The 19,053-nt window shown below is 42.9% G+C and overlaps 1 protein-coding gene and 1 pseudogene across 3 annotated transcripts in view; both read left to right on the top strand.

Moving 5' to 3' along the window:
• Positions 1–19,053, top strand: part of STIM1 (stromal interaction molecule 1) — a 209,735-nt gene that overhangs the window by 36,439 nt on the left and 154,243 nt on the right. The window lies entirely within an intron of this gene.
• On the top strand, positions 15,211–18,747 carry LOC110594570 (annotated as a pseudogene).

The following is a 19,053-nucleotide window of genomic DNA, read 5'->3' as shown; positions in this document are numbered from 1 at the left end:
GAGTGAGACTCCAACTAAAAAAAATAAATAAATAAATAAATAAATTAAAAAATAAATAAATAAATAAATAAAAAAGTAAATTATTCAGAATAGGTAAATCTATAGAGACAGAAAGGTACATTAGTGATTGCCAGGGCTTGGGGCAGCGGATAACAGAAAGTTATTGCTAATGGGTGTGGGATTTCTTTTTGGGATGTTGAAAATGTTCTGAAATTAGATTATGGTGATGGTGAAGGTCTCCAGGGAGAGTAAGGCAGGATATATTCTTTTCCTTATACTTCTTGTCTTGTTTCTGTATCTGCTCACTTTTGCCGTATGACAAACAGGTCTTGAGGTATCTGTTCTTTTTTGAGTTGGAGTCTCACTCTGTCACCTAGGCTAAAAAGTGCTGAATTATGCAATCTAAAAGAATTAATTATGTGGTATGTGAATTATACCAATAAAAACAAAGATAATTTGAGTTTGTTTAGAACTATTGGTTTTAACACATTTGTAGAAAATTATGATTTATTTTCTTTTATGATTAAAAGTCTTCCTCCAGGACTTCAGCCCACAAAGATGAGATTTATGGGCCCATTCCAGTTTTTTGTGTTTTTTTTTGAGTTGGGTTCTTATTCTATTACCCACGCTGGAGTGCAGTGGCACTATCATGGCTTTCCACAGCCCCAACCTCCTGGGCTCAGGTGATTCTTCTGCCTCAGTTTCCTGAGTAGCTAGGACTACAGGTATACACTACCATGCCTGGCTATTTTTAAAAAAAATTTTGTGTAGAGATGAGATCTTGCTCTGCTGCCTAGGCTGGTCTTGAATTCCTGGGCCCAAGAGGTCATCCCTTCTTGGCCTCCCAAAGTGCTGGGATTACAGGCGTGAGCCACTATGCCTGGCCCCATTCCAGTTTTAGATGTGAGCCTGAACATGATCTTAGGAATGGGTCCACCAATTGGTAGGTGGGGATGCAGCATCGTCCTGCTTTGGCTCAAGGGCACTTTTCCTTCCTTTAACTAAGGATTGGCATGAATGAGTCACTCCCTATATTCTAGGGGATGTGGAATGTAAAGAATGAGCTATTATCTCTGTTAATCTTGAGTATCACATAGTTGTAGGCCAAATACAGGTGCTGAACTATTTGGCCTGAATTCTTTATGGAGAATTCCCTGGGAACCAGCTGAAGAAATGGAAACAGAGACTTTTTTTTTCACAGATGAGCAATTAAAAGCTTGAGGGAAGTTGATTTTTTTTTTTTCACTCTTTAAGCAACTATTGGGAAACTTCTTGTGGCTAGTATTGTGTTTTATGCTATATGAAGAGAACATTGGGCTATATACTCAAGGAGTTTTCAAAGACACATAGCAGGTGAAACAGATGATAAAGGTCCAGGGACTAGTTCAGATAGGATTGTGCACATTCAGAGGAGAAAGAGATGACTGTGGGCTTGGTAATAAAGGAAGTTTGGGAGACCTAGCCTTGAGTCTAGGGCCAGAGGGCAGCCCTAGGGTGAAGGTCTCCAGGGAGAGTAAGGCAGATACATTCTTTTTCTTATACTTCCTGTCTTGTTTCTGTATCTGCTCACTTTTGCTGTATAACAAACAGGCCTTGAGACATCTGTTCTTTTTTGAGTTGGAGTCCCACTCTGTCACCTAGGCTAGAGTGCAATGGCGCACTTATGGCCACACCAGTGTCGACCTGCTGGGCTCTGGCGATCCTTCCATCTTAGCCTTCCAAGTAGCTGCAACTTGAGGCGTGTGCTACCATGGCTGGCTAATTTTTTGATTTATTGTAGAGACGAGGTCTCACCAAGTTGCCAGGGCTGATTATGAACTAGCGAGCTCAGGCATTCCACTTGCCTCGGTCTCCCAAAGTGCTAGGATTATAGGCTGAGCCACTGAGCCCGGCCAAAGCATCTGTTCTTTTTTTTTTTTTTGAGTTGGAGTTTCATTCGGTTGCCCAGACTGGAATGCAGTGGCCCCTCCCGGCCACTGCAGCCTCGCCTGCTGGGCTCCGGCGATCCTTCCGCCTCAGCCTTCCAAGTAGCTGGAATTACAGGCATGTGCTACCATGCCTGGCTGATTTTTTTTTTTTTTTTATTTATTGTAGAGATGAGGTCTCGCTGCCCAGGCGGGTCTTGAACCCACGGGCTCAGGCAATCCACTCACCTCAGCCTCCCAAAGGCGCGGGATTACAGGCTGAGCCACCGAGCCTGGCTGCATCAGTTCTTAACCTGATCTCCACTGACAAAACTGAAAACATGGGCATTATAAAACCTGGGCCCTGCCTCTAGAAGTACTTAATATAATGAGGGAGATAGACTTGGAAACAATGGGCTCTAATGGCATGGGTCAAGGTATGTAATAGACAGAGATGAACTTGTTATATGAGACTGCAGTCTGACTGACTCTGTTGTAGGATTAGGCAAGCCTACCCTGAAAAATACGCATTGGGCAGGGCCTGGATGGAGGAACTTCATAAGGTTATTGTCAGAAGAGGAAACAGAGGTATGGTATGCTTCTTTTGGGGTGTGAGCTGCCTTGGGGCCTTTCATTTCACCTTTGGATTTGATGAAGGAATAGGAACTGTGTTCAGGAGTCTCTTTTTTTGCCTCCCACCCCTTCAAGCAGTGCTGGGCTGACTGCAGGAGGCCCTTACCTATTCTGCCCTTGTTCCACTGATGTTTTGGAAAGATGAAGCCTAAGAGGTGCCAGAGCTGTGCCAGTTGCTATGGGACAGGAAACAGGTGAGGCTTCTAGACCTGATTGAGTTAAGGAGTGTGGGGTTTGTTCTCTTCGGCCAGTTTAAGGCCTGCCTTTGTGATGAAACTGGATACATAGTCCACATAGCTTGTTTTTCATTTGGGACTATTTTCAGCCCTAGAGCCCGGCAAGGTGGGATGATTGAGTTGTTTTTATGGGGTTCAAGCTTCTGCTAAATCCTGTTTGCCAGGATATGCGACCAACCATTTTCCAGATTAGCTTTTCCGAACAAGCAGTACTAAAAGGGAGCATGTTGTTTCCCTTTCAGTGGGCATTATAGAAATTGTGAGGGTGAGTGCTCAGTTTAATATTACAATCTAGGTCCTAACCAGAGATCCTGTATAGTTTGGAACATTGCATATCATCTTTAAAGCAGTTTTGAGGGACTCATTTGAATTGTTCTTGTGTTTTTCTTCCCATCTCAATAACCAGGCTTTACTATGGGACGAGATCTATAGATCTTCTGGCTAAGGACTTGATTTCTTCTGTGCCTGCACACCTCTAGGACTAGTAAATGGAGTGGCTTTGCTCTACTAAGAAAGGACATATCAATGGTCTAGGTCCAGGAGTGTTCTTGGGAGTTCCCTATTTTGTGAGAGCTTACTAGGTGCCATGCAGCTCTGGGAGTGAGGGGAGGTAACATGCTAGGTGCTGAGGTTCTTTCAGAGATACCTAGGAAAAAATCATTATCATATTCCTAAGGCCCAACACATAAATAAACACTTGTGGTTTAATAATTGTTGGTCCAGCCGGGCTCGGTGGCTCAGCTTGTAATCCTGAACCTTTGGGAGGCTGAGGTGAGTGGATTGCCTGAGCCCGCGGGTTCGAGACCCGCCTGGGCAACTTGGCGAGACCTCATCTCTACAATAAATTAAAAAATTAGCTGGGTGTGGTAGCGCACGCCTGTAGTTCCAGCTACTTGGAAGGCTGAGGGGGAAGTATCGCCGGAGCCCAGTAGGTCGAGGCTGCGGTGGCCAGGAGCGGCCACTGCACTCCAGTCTGGGTGACAGAGTGAGACTCCAACTCAAAAAAAAAAAAAAAAAATAAATAAATAAAATTGTTGGTCCAAGTAATAAACTATTTTAAAAAGGAAACCAGATGGGATATGAGAAGGGAGCTGGTAGTCATTAAATGCCTACTATGTTCCAGTTACTGTGTTGTGTTTTCATAGACATTTAATTTTTAATACAGTCTTCTGAAATGATTAATGTTATCAGTATCTTACAGATGAACAAAATAAGAGGTTATATTTACTTGTCAATGTCACTGTCTATTGTCCTTATCTAGTCTCTTTTTTCAGGGTCTTGCCTCTTGGTCGGACAGACACCTAACAGGGTACTTGTGCCTTGTTTTTAGTATTGTGAGGGGTACATAGGGCTAGTCTAAATCTTTCCAAAGTCAACAGGAGGTGCATTTATTTAGGCTGGGTGCTGATAACATAGATAAAGGCAATATAAGGTGCATAACTTATGACTCTCATTGAGTGGGGAGATAGGTAAGCAGGTATTTCAGGGTAGTAAGTTTTAAAGGAACTGTAAAAGCAAGGAGGGGTCCTTTTACTTCATGAGGAATGCGTTGGGCAGGCACTTTGAGGCTTCAACTTGTATTCTTGCTTTCCACACCTGTAGCTCCTCATTGTAATCTTCCTTAACACCTGATCATCTGTTTTGACAGTTTCATGAGTGTTAATTTTTCACCAAGATTGCTACTTTTTGAGACAAGATCTTCTTTTTCTTTTGCTGTCTTTTAGATATCTGACCTGGACTATATGTCACTTACCCTCTCTGGATCTTAGTTGCATTATCTGTAAAATGAGGCTAATGACAGATGTTTTGTAATCTGACGGCAGGGGGCAGTCCGGGTGGTGATCTCGGAAGGTCCTTCTGGTTTTCCCAAATCTATGATTTCTGTGATCATCACCTTCTGGCTTTAATATAGGTCTGGACATCCAAGAAGCTTTAAGTTTTATAGTACCCCAGAAGTCTTCAGAACTTTTCTCTGTTAGAGCTACATACCCAGCAGCACTCATAGAAACTCTTGGCTTCTCCTGGCTAGTCTCTTGGACTGAATCAGTCTTCCCAGCCTGTAGTAAGGATTTGACTGAAGTTTTAAGCCCAAGAGGATATTGTATTTAGATATATTTTCTTTCTTTTTTCTTTTTTTTGAGTTGGAGTCTTACTCCCTCGCCCAGGCTGGAGTGCCGTGGCATGCATGCTCATGGCCACCCCAGTATCAGCCTTCTGGGCTCCAGTGATCCTTCCGCCTCAGCCTTCTGAGTAGCCAGAACTACAGATACATACTACCACGTCTGGCTATTTTTTATTTTATTGTAGAGACGAGGTCTCACCAGGTTGCCCGGGCTGGTCTCAAACCTGTGGGCTCAGGCAATCCACTCGCCTCAGCCTCCCAATGTACTGGGATTACAGGCTGAGCCACCGAGCTAAATGTATTTTCTATTATGGATTCTTTCATTATTAGTGAGGTCAACTGGAGGTGGTAGTTTCCTGATTTTACTTCCAGAAGGTGTTCTTTGAGCAGTGAGGTTGGACACCACCCTTAGGACTTTCTTCTCTATAGGTATTGGGCCAGAATTTAATTTTATTTCATTTTTTTTGAGTTGGAGTCTCACTCTGTCGCCCAGGCTGGAGGGCAGAGGTACGCTCCTGGCCATGGCAGCCTCGACCTGCTGGGCTCTGGCTATCCTTCCGCCTCAGCCTTCCGAGTAGCTGGAACTACAGGCGCGCGCTACCACGCCCAGCTCATTTTCTGATTTACTGTAGAGATGAGGTCTTGCCAAGTTGCCCAGGCGGGTCTCGAACCCACGGGCTCAGGCAATCCACTCACCTCCGCCTCCCAAAGGCACGGGATTACAGGCTGAGCCACCGAGTCTGGCGGGCCAGAATTTTAAAGCATCATGAAATACTCTGTTTATGTGCAATACCAACTTATACAGAGTTTATAATACAGGACTTATGAGCTAGTGAGGAAGAGAGGTTTTTTTTTTTTTTTTTTTTTGAGTTGGAGTCTCACTCTGTTGCCCACACTGGAGTGCAGTAGCACGCTCCCGGTCACTGCAGCCTCGACCTGCTGGGCTCCAACAATCCTTCCTCCTCAGCCTTCCAAGTAACTGGAACTATAGGCGCGTGCTACCACACTCAGCTAATTTTTGATTTACTGTAGAGATTTTGATTTATTGTAAAATATAGTCCTAAGGATTAATAAAATAATATTTGTAAAGTGATTAGGGCAGTACCTGGCACATAATAAGTACTATATGCATATGTAGTGAGCTGTGATTGAGTCATTGCACTCCAGTCTGGGTAACAAAGACCACAACTCAAAAAAAAGAAAAAAGCCGGGCTCGGTGGCTCAGCCTGTAATCCCATGCCTTTGGGAGGCTGAGGTGAGTGGATTGCCTGAGCCCGCGGGTTCAAGACCCGCTTGGGCAACTTGGCGAGACCTCATCTCTACAATAAATCAAAAAATGAGCCGGGCGTGGTAGCGCGCGCCTGTAGTTCTGGCTACTTGGAAGGCTGAGGCGGAAGGATCGCTGGAGCCCGACAGGTCGAGGCTGCGGTATTCTAAAAGTACATATGATTATTTTGTATTCTAAAAGTACATATGATTATTATTAGGACCACTTAGAAACAATTTGCCCTTTATTCCTGACAGTAAATTTAGTCAACTCTTACCCCACCCCTACTTTTCATGTCATTTCCTTCCAATCTTCAGCAAACACACATAAATACACACATAAATATTCTGTGAAGACATGAGAGGCAGCAAGAATTAAGATGCACTCAGTGGACAATTTCCACATGCCTGGTCAGGTGTAGTGTGTGTGCGTGGTGGTGGTAGAGTTGGGGAAGAACAGATTACTTGAAAATTTACCCTCAGCTCTTCTGGTCCTAGTACTACAGGAGTTGGGAAAGAACAGATTACTTGAAAATTAATAACCATGCCACTGCACTCCAGCCTGGGTGAAAGATTGAGACCCCCACCTAAAAAATATACATACATCTATATTTTTAAAATATACAAATATAAAGCTGATCATGGTGGCAGCACTTTGGGAGGCAGAGGTGAGAGGATTGCCAGGTCCCAGGGGTTCAAGACCAGGCTAGGCAGCTTGACAAGACCTCATCTCTACAATAAATCAAAAGATTGGCCAGGCTTGGTGGCACATGCCTGTGGTTCCAGCTACTTGGAAAGCTGAAGTGGAAGGATTGCTGGAGTTCAGCAGGTGGAGGCTGTGGTGGCCATAGGTGTGAGCCACCGTGCCCAGTTTATTTATTTGCCTTGGCTATCTTGAACTCCTGGGTTCAAGTGTTCCTCCCACCTCAGACCTCCAGAATGCTGGAATTACAGGCATGAGCCACTGTGCCAGGCCTATTGTTGTATGTATGTATGTATTTTCATAGAACAACAGGATCTTGCTATGTTGCCTAATCTGGACTCGAACTCCTGGACTCAAGCAGTCTTCCTGTCTTGGCCTTCCAAAGCACTGGGATTACAAGTATGAGCCACCATGCCTGACCTTCGATTTCTTTTTCTTTTTGTCCTCATTGCTGTTGTGAGAGTTAGCCCTATTTACACGAGTTAGATGAAGCTTGGAGGGTAATTTCTTAAGGTGTCATATTGCAATCAAGGCAGCAAAGTTAAGATGTCAAGCCAGATTCTCTTAGTAACTGTATTTCCTCCAGTGCAGTGGTTTTCAAACTGTTTCCAGTTGTCTTAGGGCTTCTCAGAGGTGCCTCAGGAATCGCTGTGGGAGAGGTAAGTTATTGTAAAGAACTCTGGGCTCCTCTCACATGTCTCAACCATAGCCTCTCCACACTTAGCTAATTTTTTTTTTTGAGTTGGAGTCTCACTCTGTCACCCAGACTGGAGTGCTGCGGCTGCTCCTGGCCACTGCAGCCTTGACCTGCTGGGCTCCGGTGATCCTTCTGCCTCAGCCTTCCAAGTAGCTGGAATTACAGGCACACGCTTCCATGCCCAGCTACTTTTTGATGTATTGTAGAGATGAGGTCTCGCCAAGTTGCCCAGGCAGGTCTCAACCTGTGGGCTCAGGCAATCCATTCACCTTGGCCTCCCAAAGCACTGGGATTACAGGCTGAGCCACTGAGTCTGGCTGCTAATTTTTTTTAACTTAAAAAAGTTTTAAAATATGTTTAAAACTAGAAAGGTATAGATCATATAATATATATTTGTATTATATAGCATATATATGTTATATATTATGCTATTATGTTATATATGTTATATGCTATATATTATATATTAATATATACTATATAATACAAATATAATATATAATCTGAATATTGTATAATGTATATTCATTATATAATATGTATAATGAACTCCCATGTGCCCATTACTCACCCTATATAATTGTGCACTCATGGCCAATTTCATCAATCTTGTTTCATCTTTACTTTTCTACCCCCTTGGATTATTTGGAGCAAATTCCACACATATTTAATTTGTAAGCTTTTTTTCTAAAGTGCCAGAGACCAGCTCCAGCCGGGTTCAGGGTACCCCAAAGGTGGAGACGGCATTGGCGATTGGGGGGAAGAAGAAAGAGAGAAAGAGAGAAAGAGAAAGAAAGAGACTGGACTTCAGTCTAGTGCAGAAGCCCACTTGTTAGTTTTATCTCTAAAAGAACTGTATTTGAAAACGTAACCAAAATATCATGCTAAAAAATCATCATAAGCCCTTAATATCATTAACTACTCAGTTTTTAAATTTTCCGTAATGACTGAGTTTTTTAAAAACTTGGTTTGTGACTGGGCTTGGTGGCTCAGCCTGTAATCCCACGCTTTGGGAGGCTGAGGTGAGTGGATTGCCTAAGCCCATGGGTTTGAGACCCGCCTGGGCAACATGGTTAGACCTCATCTCTACAATAAATAAAAAATTAGCTGGGCGTGGTAGCGCGCACCTGTAGTTCCAGCTACTTAGAAGGCTGAGGCAGGCAGAAGAATCGCTGGAGCCTAGCAGGTAGAGGCTGCGATGGCCGGGAGCGGCCACTGCACTCCAGTCTGGGTGACAGAGTGAGACTCCAACTCAAAAACCAAAAAGTTGATTTATGTCAGTGTCCAAATAAGGTCTATATTGGTTGATCTATATCTTGAATCTCTTCTAATCCATAGCTTCCTCCCACATTTTTTTCCTTTTCTTTGCAATTTTGTGTGGAAGAAACTGAATTAGTTGTCCGGCAGAGTTTCCCGATTTCTGGATTTTGCTGATTGTCTCCCTGTGATGTTAAAACATTTCTGTGTTCCCTGCATTTTTCATAAATTGGCAGTTGGATCATGAGGCTTGATCAGATTTAGGTTCACTCTTTTCTTTTTTTTTTTTTTTTAATGCAATAATGTCCAAACACACCTGATTTTCTCTTTTTTTGGTGTGAGGTCAAGATTAAAGAGTGGGCTCATATATTGTCAACTTGATCTATTCATTAAAATATATCCTATCAGCTTTTTGCCTAATGATTTTAGGAGCCATTGATGTTTATTACCTGAATCCGTTTCTTCATTAGAGACCTAATTATCTATTGAGGCTCCTAATTAGACTTAATTTGAACTGTGTTTGAAAAAGAGGGTTCCAGTGTTTAAAAATAAGCTCTGAAAAATATAGCTGTTCTCTGAGAACACCAATTGTTATGACAAGAACCAGGAACTGTGAAGTGGGGACAGTGACTGTAACTAACTTGTGAGATGTTTCAAACCTTTTTTTACTTCCTCATATTTGTTGTTTTTGGCTTACATTCTTTCTCAACCCAACAGTTAACTCTTACAACAAAAAGGGCCTCTATGTTTGAAGGAGAAGATATTTGGACTGTCTTACCCTAGACCCAGGCTAGAGGGAGGTAGGTCTAAGAGGCCCAGTGGGGGTTCTGCTTCAGTGAGCAAAGGAAGTGGTTAAGTCCCTGGGGCCTATTCAGCCGGAAGAAGAGTCTGAAATATAGCACTGGGAGCATCTAAAACTAGATACTCTTAGTTGAGCATGGGTGGACCGGTCTCTTTTCCTTACCCTCCCCTACCCCTCACCTTTTTTTTTTTTGAGTTGGAGTCTTACTCTTTGTTGCCCAGGCTGGAGTGCAGTGGTACGCTTGTGGCCACCACAGCCTCGACCTGCTGGGCTTAGGCAATCCTTCCCTTCAGCCTTCCAAGTATCCCTTACCCCTTATTCCTACAGCATAAGGCACCCTCAACTGTCCAAAGGACCTGGGTGATCAGGCTTCAGTTGTACCACATTTGGCATGTCCCAGACCCAGGGTCCTAGAGTTGTGTTTAGGGTGGATTCCTAGGAATCATAAACTGGTAACCTCAGGACAAGTAGGGCAGGAAGCTTTGGCTGATCCTTGGCCAGCAATACCATATGTCACTCTGGCTAACAGAAGAGCTGCTGTGGAGCACTTAGTGTTCTCTAGCCTTTGCGGAGGTCACAGGCAGGCAGGGCAGGGGAGCAAAATCTTAACTTGCTGGGGACTCCTGGAGCAAAGCCACTTGGCAGTGTCTTATCTCAGCTCCTCGGTGGGACGGCTCCTTCTCGTGACTGTGCAAATACTCCTTCCCTTTATAGCTTTTAGACCTCTGGGAGATTAGTTTTCTTCCTTGAGCTTCCAAGACACTTCTATGTAGTGTGGTTCAGGGCTGATTTTAAGAGCCCTATGGATGGAATGACAAAAATTCCATCTGTATATTACTTTTTAGTCTCTCATCACGTTTTATTTAATTTATTTTCAATCAACAGTCCTGTGGGTTATAGATGAAGTGCCTGAGCCTGGATTCAGATCTCAGTCTATTTGACTTCAAAACCTGTGTCTTTCCATCATTATGCTATATTCTTTGATATTTGTTTTTTCTAAAACATCTTGATTGAGCTGTAGATGCAACAGTAAGCACAAAAGATGCAAAGAAGCATAAGGTTAGTAATTTCTGCCCTCATGGACATCATAATTTGATGATGCTCACTGTTGTGATAGAATAAATGGAGACATAGGGATAGTTAGCAGGATGGGGCAATGGGAGCTTAGGGGACCCCCTAATCTTTGGTGGTGGGAGAAGTTGTCAGGGAAGGCTTCCCAGAAAAGTTGGTACCTCCACTAGTTTACTGAAAGAACTTGGGTCCTGGGGCTAGCTTGCCTGGGTCCCATCACTATAATCCTATATGCTAGCTATGATACTTAGGGCAAGTTACTTAACCTTTGTGAGCCTACTTCTTCATCTCTAACATGGATACATATAATCATGTAATCATCCTCATAGAGCTATTGTGAAGATTAAGATGAGATAATCTATGTTGAACATTTGGCAGATTTCCTGACACACAATAAGCTCTTATAAAGTGTTAACTATTATAATTATCATTGTCTAACCCGTGTGTCTCCCATATCCAGCTTAAGTGGGGACAAATGAAACTAGGCTCTCTTAGGGCCTGTTATTGTCAATAAAGTGGAGGTTTTATCTAGAGTGATTTAAAAACATTCCTTTCAGGCCTCAGATTTTATTAAGGTAAAAACTACTAGGTTAATTGTTTCCAGGATGGCAGCTGTCAAGTGACTTTGTATTTGGTGGAAACTCAATCTGCCGTGGGTTCCCTACAACCATCTCTGGTCAGCCCCTGGAGGTGCTATATCTGGTGAAGTCCCCTCTTTCCTCTGCTACATCTTCACTGGATAGGCTGGAAACCGGCCCCCTGCCAAACTGATCTATTTCCCTTCCCTTCTTTCAAGCTTATTGTAATGGAGGAAGTAATGCAATTTTAGTGGTCCAGGTATTCTCTGCTACTTTAGGGTCTTGTCTATTTTGAATAACTGTACCTTTTAATATTTGTATAGTATATCATTTCACAATAAGTGCTCTTAGAACATTCATATCAAATGATATGGCAAGTGTGACTCATTAGAAGGTCTTTGAGATTAAGTTAGGAAAAGCTAGGAGCCTTTAATATGATAAGGAAAGTTATATAGGATTTCCTACATTTTTCTGATTTCCTACATTTTTTTTTTTTGTGACAGAGTGTTACTCTGTTGTTCAGGCTGCAGTGCAGTGATATGATCTTGGCTCACTGCAGCCTTGAAGTCTAGGGTTCAAGGGATCCTCCTGCCTCAGTCTCCCGAGTAGCTGGGATCACAGGTATGCACCACCACACTGTGCCAGTTTTTCTATTTTTTGTAGACATGGGGGTCTCACTATGTTGCCTAGGCTAGTCTCAAACTCCTGGTCTCAATTGATCCTCCTGCCTTGTCCTTCCAAAGTGCTAAGATTATAGGCATGAGCCACCATGCCCAACTGGAATCTTTTTCTTTTTTTTTTTTTTTCTAATCCTCAAACAACAACAACAAACACCTATTGACGTTCATAAGTAACCAGTGTTCCAGAACACAATTAGGTAAATGAACATGACTCATGACTCAGCCCCCTGCTTTTCTGTTAGTATGGCTTGGAGAAATAGTATGGCAAACTGTCCTTTGGCTGACAGGGTACCTCCAGGGCTTCTCTTTTCAAAGAGAAAATGAGACACAGTGAGAGTTTACTATGTGCCAGGCAGTCTGCCAAATGTTCAACATAGATTATCTCATCTTAATCTTTACAACAACCCTATGAGTTGATAATATGATTTTCTCTTTGTTATTGCAGAAACCTGGAGATTTTTTTTTTTTTTGAGTTGGAGTCTCACTCTGTTACCCAGATTGGAGTGCAGTGGCACACTCCTGGCCGCCGCAGTCTTGACTTGTTGGGGCCTGGCAATCCTTCCACCACAGCCTTCCAAGTAGCTGGAACTACAGGCGCGCGCTACCACGCCTGGCTAATTTTTTGATTTATTTATAGAGATGAGGTCTCGCCAAGTTGCCTGGGCGGGTCTCAAACCCACAGGCTCAGGCAATCCACTCACCTCAGCCTCCCAAAGCACGGGATTACTGAAGCCACTGAACCTGACTGAAACCTGGAGATTTTGAGGTACTAGTCTCTAGTTATGTCTCAGACTCAGTGGTAGGAGATTTAGCTAATTGAGCTTTACAGTCAGCCTAAGCCTTCTGCTTCTGGAGGAGGAGCAAATGCCCTACCTGGAGGAAACAACACTCATTTCAATCAGGGAACTATCTGTTTGTCTGTCTGATCCTTTGGTAATTGCAGCAGGCCCAGAAGTGAGTGAGGGTCAGGAGGTGGAGAGGATTGCATTCACTATTTCAGTCTTATGAAGTTTGGGCCATTCTGCTATTAACCAGTTATGTGATTTTGAGTGAGGAACTTCTATTTTCTGAACCTTGTTTTTCTCATTTAAAAGTGAGGAGATTGGATTAGATTGATTGCATTCAATTAATATTTATTAAGCATTTACTGCAGTCCCATCACTGTTCTAGGGTAATGGAGATGTAGTGATGGAAAACCAGACATTGCCTCATATAACTTAACTAGTGTAGATGGTTAGATGACCTGAGTGTAGAAGTATAAATTACAGATTAAGACTAAAGTAGTTAAGGGAAGGTAGACATTTATATGAGTTACTGTAATCCTGGAGATGGTATGATTTAATTGGTCCTTAAAACTCTGTTTAAAGTTTATATACTGCAGAAGTTCACAGAGGCATTTTGATTGCAAAAATGATCCAAGGGCAGGTAGGAGTGAGCATAGAGACTGGAATGTTCAGAAGGTGGTATCTTGTACTGCTTTTAGGTAGGCACTACCTGTGGCACACTGTTGAAATGATTAATTCCTGGGCAGCTGAAAGAAGCCTTGCCAGAGGGAGAATTTGCAACTATGGACCCAGGAAGGAGTTGGACAGATGGCAAGTGATGTGATGGGTAAAGGCAAAGGATCATAAAAGGATGCTGTCAGACGTTAAAAGGATTGGAGCCAGTTGTGGTGGCTTGTGTTTGTAATCTTAGCACTTTGGGAGGCCAAGGCAGGAGGATCGCCTAAGCCCAGGAGTTCAAGACTAGACTGGGCAACATAGTGAGACCTGAAAAAATTAGCTGGGTGTGGTGACACGTGCCTATACTGTAGTCCCAGCTACTTGGGAGGCTGAAATGGAAGGATCTCTTGAACTCAGGAGTTAGAGGCTGCAGGGAGCTGTGATTGTGCCAGTGCTTTCTAGTCTGGGCAATAAAGTGAGACCCTGACTCAGGGGAAAAAAAAGTTAAAAGGATTGGGAACTGGTGGATTGCGGAATGTAAAATGGGATAGGGCAACAGTTTATATCTTAGGCTATGAATGGCAGACTTGGAACCTGAATATATTTATATATAATTTACTAAGTTCTTACCATGTGCTAAACTTACATGGCTAATAGTTGGTATTCAGGCCCAGGTAATATATGTTTAGAGTCTTTGTTCTTAATCACCATGCTATACGGTTTTAGGCAGTGAGAAGCCATTAAAGAATTCTGCCTAGTGAAACAACTTGTTGTAAGTAGTGTGATTCTGGACAGTTTCCCAAGGGGTAAATTGAAGGCAAGAAGACCAGCCACAGGTTGTTATAATAATCATTTCCGTTGCTTTTGAAGTCTTATAAAAGTATTTGAGTTATATCACACATTATTACTTGAGATGGCTCTGACAATTGCCAGTCCTGTCATCTCAGCCCATTTTAGAAATAATTTTCCAAAGAATTTTATTCTTAAGGACGCTCTCTTCTCTCTATTGAACAGGCTATTCCAAGCAGAGGGGCCCCAGGAATCAGGTCAGAAGTAGCTCCTGTAGGGTCAGAGTCCAGCTAGCATCTGGAAGCAGTTGTAAAAGGGGAAGTTGAACCTATTGATGTTTCATGTTGCTATTAGAATTTGCTCTCCTGATATAGGGGGATATCCCCTGTTAGGACTGATAGTCTGGTTGCTCAGTTTGAGAGGTTGGGCAAATAGATTGGTTGCAGAGATGTGAAAGACATAGTCTGTGTTCATGAATAACCCTCAGGTTATTGAGAAGCACATAGGCAAGTGCAGTCAGTATAGTGTCACAAGTGCTATAATAGAGGAACATAGAAAACGTACAGGGAGAAAAAGGAAGGAGAGTCTAAATGCTTAGCAACTGAGTCAGGGAAAGCATTAAAAGATGCCATCCTCTAAGGATGACCAGAAGTTGTGCCAGGCAGACAGGGCCCTGGAACACATTCTGGGCAGTATGAGTATGGATGTGCATGGCATATTCAGGGAATGGTAAGTTGTTCCTTGAGCTGAAGTGTTGAGCTGCTTGGAGGGAGAGTGGCACAAGATGAAGCTGGATGTTTGGGAAGGGCCAGATCCTGAATGACCTCATATTCAAGTCAGGAGCTTATCTCCTGTTGGAGTTTTGCTTTACTGCAGATATTTAAGATGGGAGTGACATGATTAGAGTGGTTTGTTTTAGAAGAGATCTTTTTCATGCTTGTGCTTAGATGGTAGATTAAAAGTACAGGCAGGGAAGCTAGCTAGAAGAGTTGCAGTGGCAGATGATGAGGCTGGAACAAGGGCAGTGGTCATGAGAGTTGATTTAATTGTGAGACTGAGGGTGCAGAAGGTAATGTTGGGTGGCTGGGCATTACTGTGATGCTATTAACATGAAATATGAGAGAGAGAGCTGGTTTGGGGAAGTTAATGGTTTTTTGTTTGTTTTTGTTTTTTGAGTTGGGATCTCACTCTGATGCCCAGGCTGGAGTGCAGCAGCATACTTGTGGCTCACTGTAGTCTTGATCTCCTGGACTCAGCAGATCCTTTTGTCTCAGCCCCTCAAGTAGCTGGGGCCACAGATATGCACCACCACACCCTGTTCATTTTTTTGATTTTTTTGTAGAGACAAGGTCTCACTTTGTTGCCAGGCTGGTCTCAGACTCCTGGGCTTAAGCAATCTTCCTGTCTTGGCCTCCCAAAGTATTGGGATTATAGGCATGAGCCACCGCACCTGGGCAGTTTAACCAGCGTGAAGTGGAAACCCGAGCTCGTACAGGGTAAGGGGAGGAAAAATTGAGAAGGTGCCACATCTCTCTGAATACTCCATATTATTGTGGGAGTCCTAAACTGTGCTACTTTCCTGAAGCCTGCAGTCACTAGAGTGTGGGGTAGACAAAGGAGACCTTGTCATTAATAAGTAATCAGCCAGATGTGGTGGCTCAAACCCGTAATCTCAGCACTTTGGGAGGTAGAGGCAAGTGGGTTTCCTGAGCCCAGGGGTTTGAGACCAGCCTGGGCAACTTAGCACGACCTTGTCTCCAATAAATAAAAAAAATACTAAATTAGCTGGGTATGGTGGCATGCACCTGTAGTTCCAGCTACTTGGAAGGCTGAGGTGGAAGCATCACCTGAGCCCAGCAGGTCGAGGCTGTGGTGGCTGTGAGCATGCCACTTCACTCCAGCCTGGGCAACAGAGTGAGACTCTGACTCAAAAATACTACTACTACTAATAAGTAATCATAGCACCATTTATTGACAAACCTCTGGCATGCCAGGCATTTTTCTAGATACATCTAGTCATATTAGGTACACCTCTAGTACCACAATTCCCAGAAATAAGTATCGTCACATTTTCTAGATGCAGAAACAGATGAGTTAAACATACGGCTGGTTAGTGGTGGAGCCAAAGTTTCAGCCAGGTCTGAGAAGCTCCAAGGTGTGTGTTCTTTCTACTTCCCAGTGCTGTCTTTTCCATTAGTAACTCAATATTGAGACTCTAAAAAGGGCCCTTTAAAGGGGCAAGAATGGAACAAAGGCAGAGTTCTGGAACTGGTGCTAACCTGAAGGGAACATGACTTAATATCTGTGATGAGGAAGGAAGGTTTTGGTCTTGTCTTGCTCTACCTTTTCTCTGCTTAGCTGGTGGCTCTGGTGATGGCAGGCTTTCACTTTATTTTTCTCCACCTTTCAATAACTTTTTACCAGGGTCTCTGAGGTTCCAGCTGCTGCCAGTTGTAAACTTTTTACAGAGAAAAAAAGGATCAACCTCCAAGCCCAGAGGGGTTTATTCTTTTTGACAAGCTGTTTGTGAGAAATAGCTGAGCTGTAGAATGACATTCTCTTTGTCACAGAGCACATGGTAGGCTTCTTCCTGATAAGTCTTTTTATTTGAATTGAATAATTTTGGTTTAGTGGAAAGAGCAAAACGTTGAGAATTGAAGACATGATTTCCAATTTAAATGATCAGCTGGGTAACCTCAGACAGGTCACACTTCTTTGCATATTTACTTGACAAAAGGTAGGGACTGTGTTTTACTTATCCCTGTATCCAAGTACCCTGGCACATGCCTGACTGAATAGGTCTTCTGAGTCAGTTTATTATGGAGCCAGTTAATCTGCTCATCTATTAAATGAGGGAATTGGACCTTTTGGTTTCTAAAATCTTTCCACTTCTAAAGTGCATTGCTCTATGAAGCCTTATGATGTTTTAATTATAAAATAATAAATACTTTCACTTATTTAGCATCTGCTATTTGCTAAGTGCTATATGAAGCTCTTTACGTATTTTTTTTAATTTAGATTTTTTTTCCATTCTGATATTCTTTATTATTCTGGGAGGTTAGCATAGAGGAGAAAGAAGAGCAGTAGGAGAGAATGAGAACAGTGAATACAATTATTTTAGGATTCTGAACTTCTAGAACAACGGATATAATAACCTTTTTTTTTTTAAATTTCAAAATTTTGTCTGGTTGCTTTAGAAATAATATGGTCTTTTAGGCTATGAGCTCCATAAGGACAGTCCCTGTGCCTGTTCACTGCTATAGCCCTAGTGTTCGACACAGTGCTGGGTGTAATGGATGCTCATTAAGTATTTGTTGAACACATGAATGCATAGATGCCATATCATCCATAAAATAACAATCCTATAAGATAGGTACAATTATCCCTATTTATGGATAAGAAAATTGAGGCTAAAAGGTTGCAGAACTGGTAAATGGCTAAGAGAGAGGATTCAAACCCAAGTCTGTCTAACTCTGAAATTGGTACCTTTACACTTAATGCCACAGTGTCTTCACTTACCTGATGTTTTAATTTAAAAATTGTTTTTTTTTTTTTTTTTTGAGTTGGAGACTCTATCACCCAGACTGGAGTGCAGTGGCTGCTTCAGGCCACCGCAACCTTGACCTGCTGGGCTCTGGCGATCCTTCCGCCTCAGCCTTCCAAGTAGCTGGAACTATAGGCACGCGCCACCACACCTGGCTAATTTTTTTTATTTATTGTGGAGATGAGGTCTCGCCACGTTGCCCAGGCGGATCTCGAACCCGCGGGCTCAGGCAATCCACTCACCTCAGCCTCCCAAAGTGCAGGATTACAGGCTGAGCCACTTAGCCCGGCAAGTCAACTTATCTTGAGAGGTGGGAATGGAGTTAGAGGTTGGGCACTAAAGTTTAAGAGTTGGCAATTATCCCTCATACCTTAAGAATAGAAAGGCTTATGGACTACAAGAACATGATGATGAAAGACACTCTCTCTTTGCCACATCTACTGCGAGAGTGAAGACCATTGTCAGCAATCAGACTGTCAACATCCCAGAAAATGTCTACATCACCCTGGAGGGATGCACAGTTATCATGAAGGGTCCCAGAGGAAACCTGTGGAGGGACTTCAGTCACATCAGTGTAGAACTTAGTCTCCTTGGAAAGAGAAAGAATAGTCTCTAGGTTGACTAGTGGTGGGGAAATAGAAAGGAACTGGGTACTGTCCACACTGTTTGCAGTCACGTACAGAACATGATCAAGGGTGTCACACTGGGCTTCCATTATATGATGAGGTGTGTGTATGCTCACTTCCCTATCAACGTCGTTATCCAGGAGAATGGGTCCCTTGTGGAGGTTCGAAAATTCTTGGGCAAAAAAATATACCCACAGGGTTCAGATGAGGCCAGGTGTTGTTTGTTCCTTATCTCAAGCCCAGAAAGATTAATTAATTCTTGAAAGAAATGACATTGAGCTTGTTTCAAATTCAGTTGCTTTAGCAAGCCACAACAGTTAAAAACAAAGATATCAGAAAATTTTTGAGCGGTATCTATGTCTTTGATAAAAGAACAGTTCAGTAGGCTGATGAATAATATCTAAGAGTTGGGCATCCCCCTCAGGTCCCCTCCCACTGTGGGAGCTTTTCTGTCCTCTCAATAAATCTTGCTTTCTAAAAAAAAAAAAAAAAAATCTAAGAGTTGTCTAACTGTAGAAATAAGATGCCAGCTAATTTCTAAGACATATTTGTCACGTTTTAGTGATTCAGTAAAAGACCTGTTGCCGGGCTCAGCCTGTAATCCCGCGCCTTTGGGAGGCTGAGGTGAATGGATTGCCTGAGTCCGCGGGTTTGAGACCCGCCTGGGCAGAGAGACCTCATCTCTACAGTAAATCAAAAAATC

The sequence above is a fragment of the Carlito syrichta genome, unplaced genomic scaffold (genome assembly GCF_000164805.1).
Source record: "Carlito syrichta isolate Samal-C Ts95f unplaced genomic scaffold, Tarsius_syrichta-2.0.1 Scaffold316283, whole genome shotgun sequence".
Taxonomy (NCBI): Eukaryota; Metazoa; Chordata; class Mammalia; order Primates; family Tarsiidae; genus Carlito; species Carlito syrichta.
This window is presented reverse-complemented; position numbering and strand designations above follow the sequence as displayed.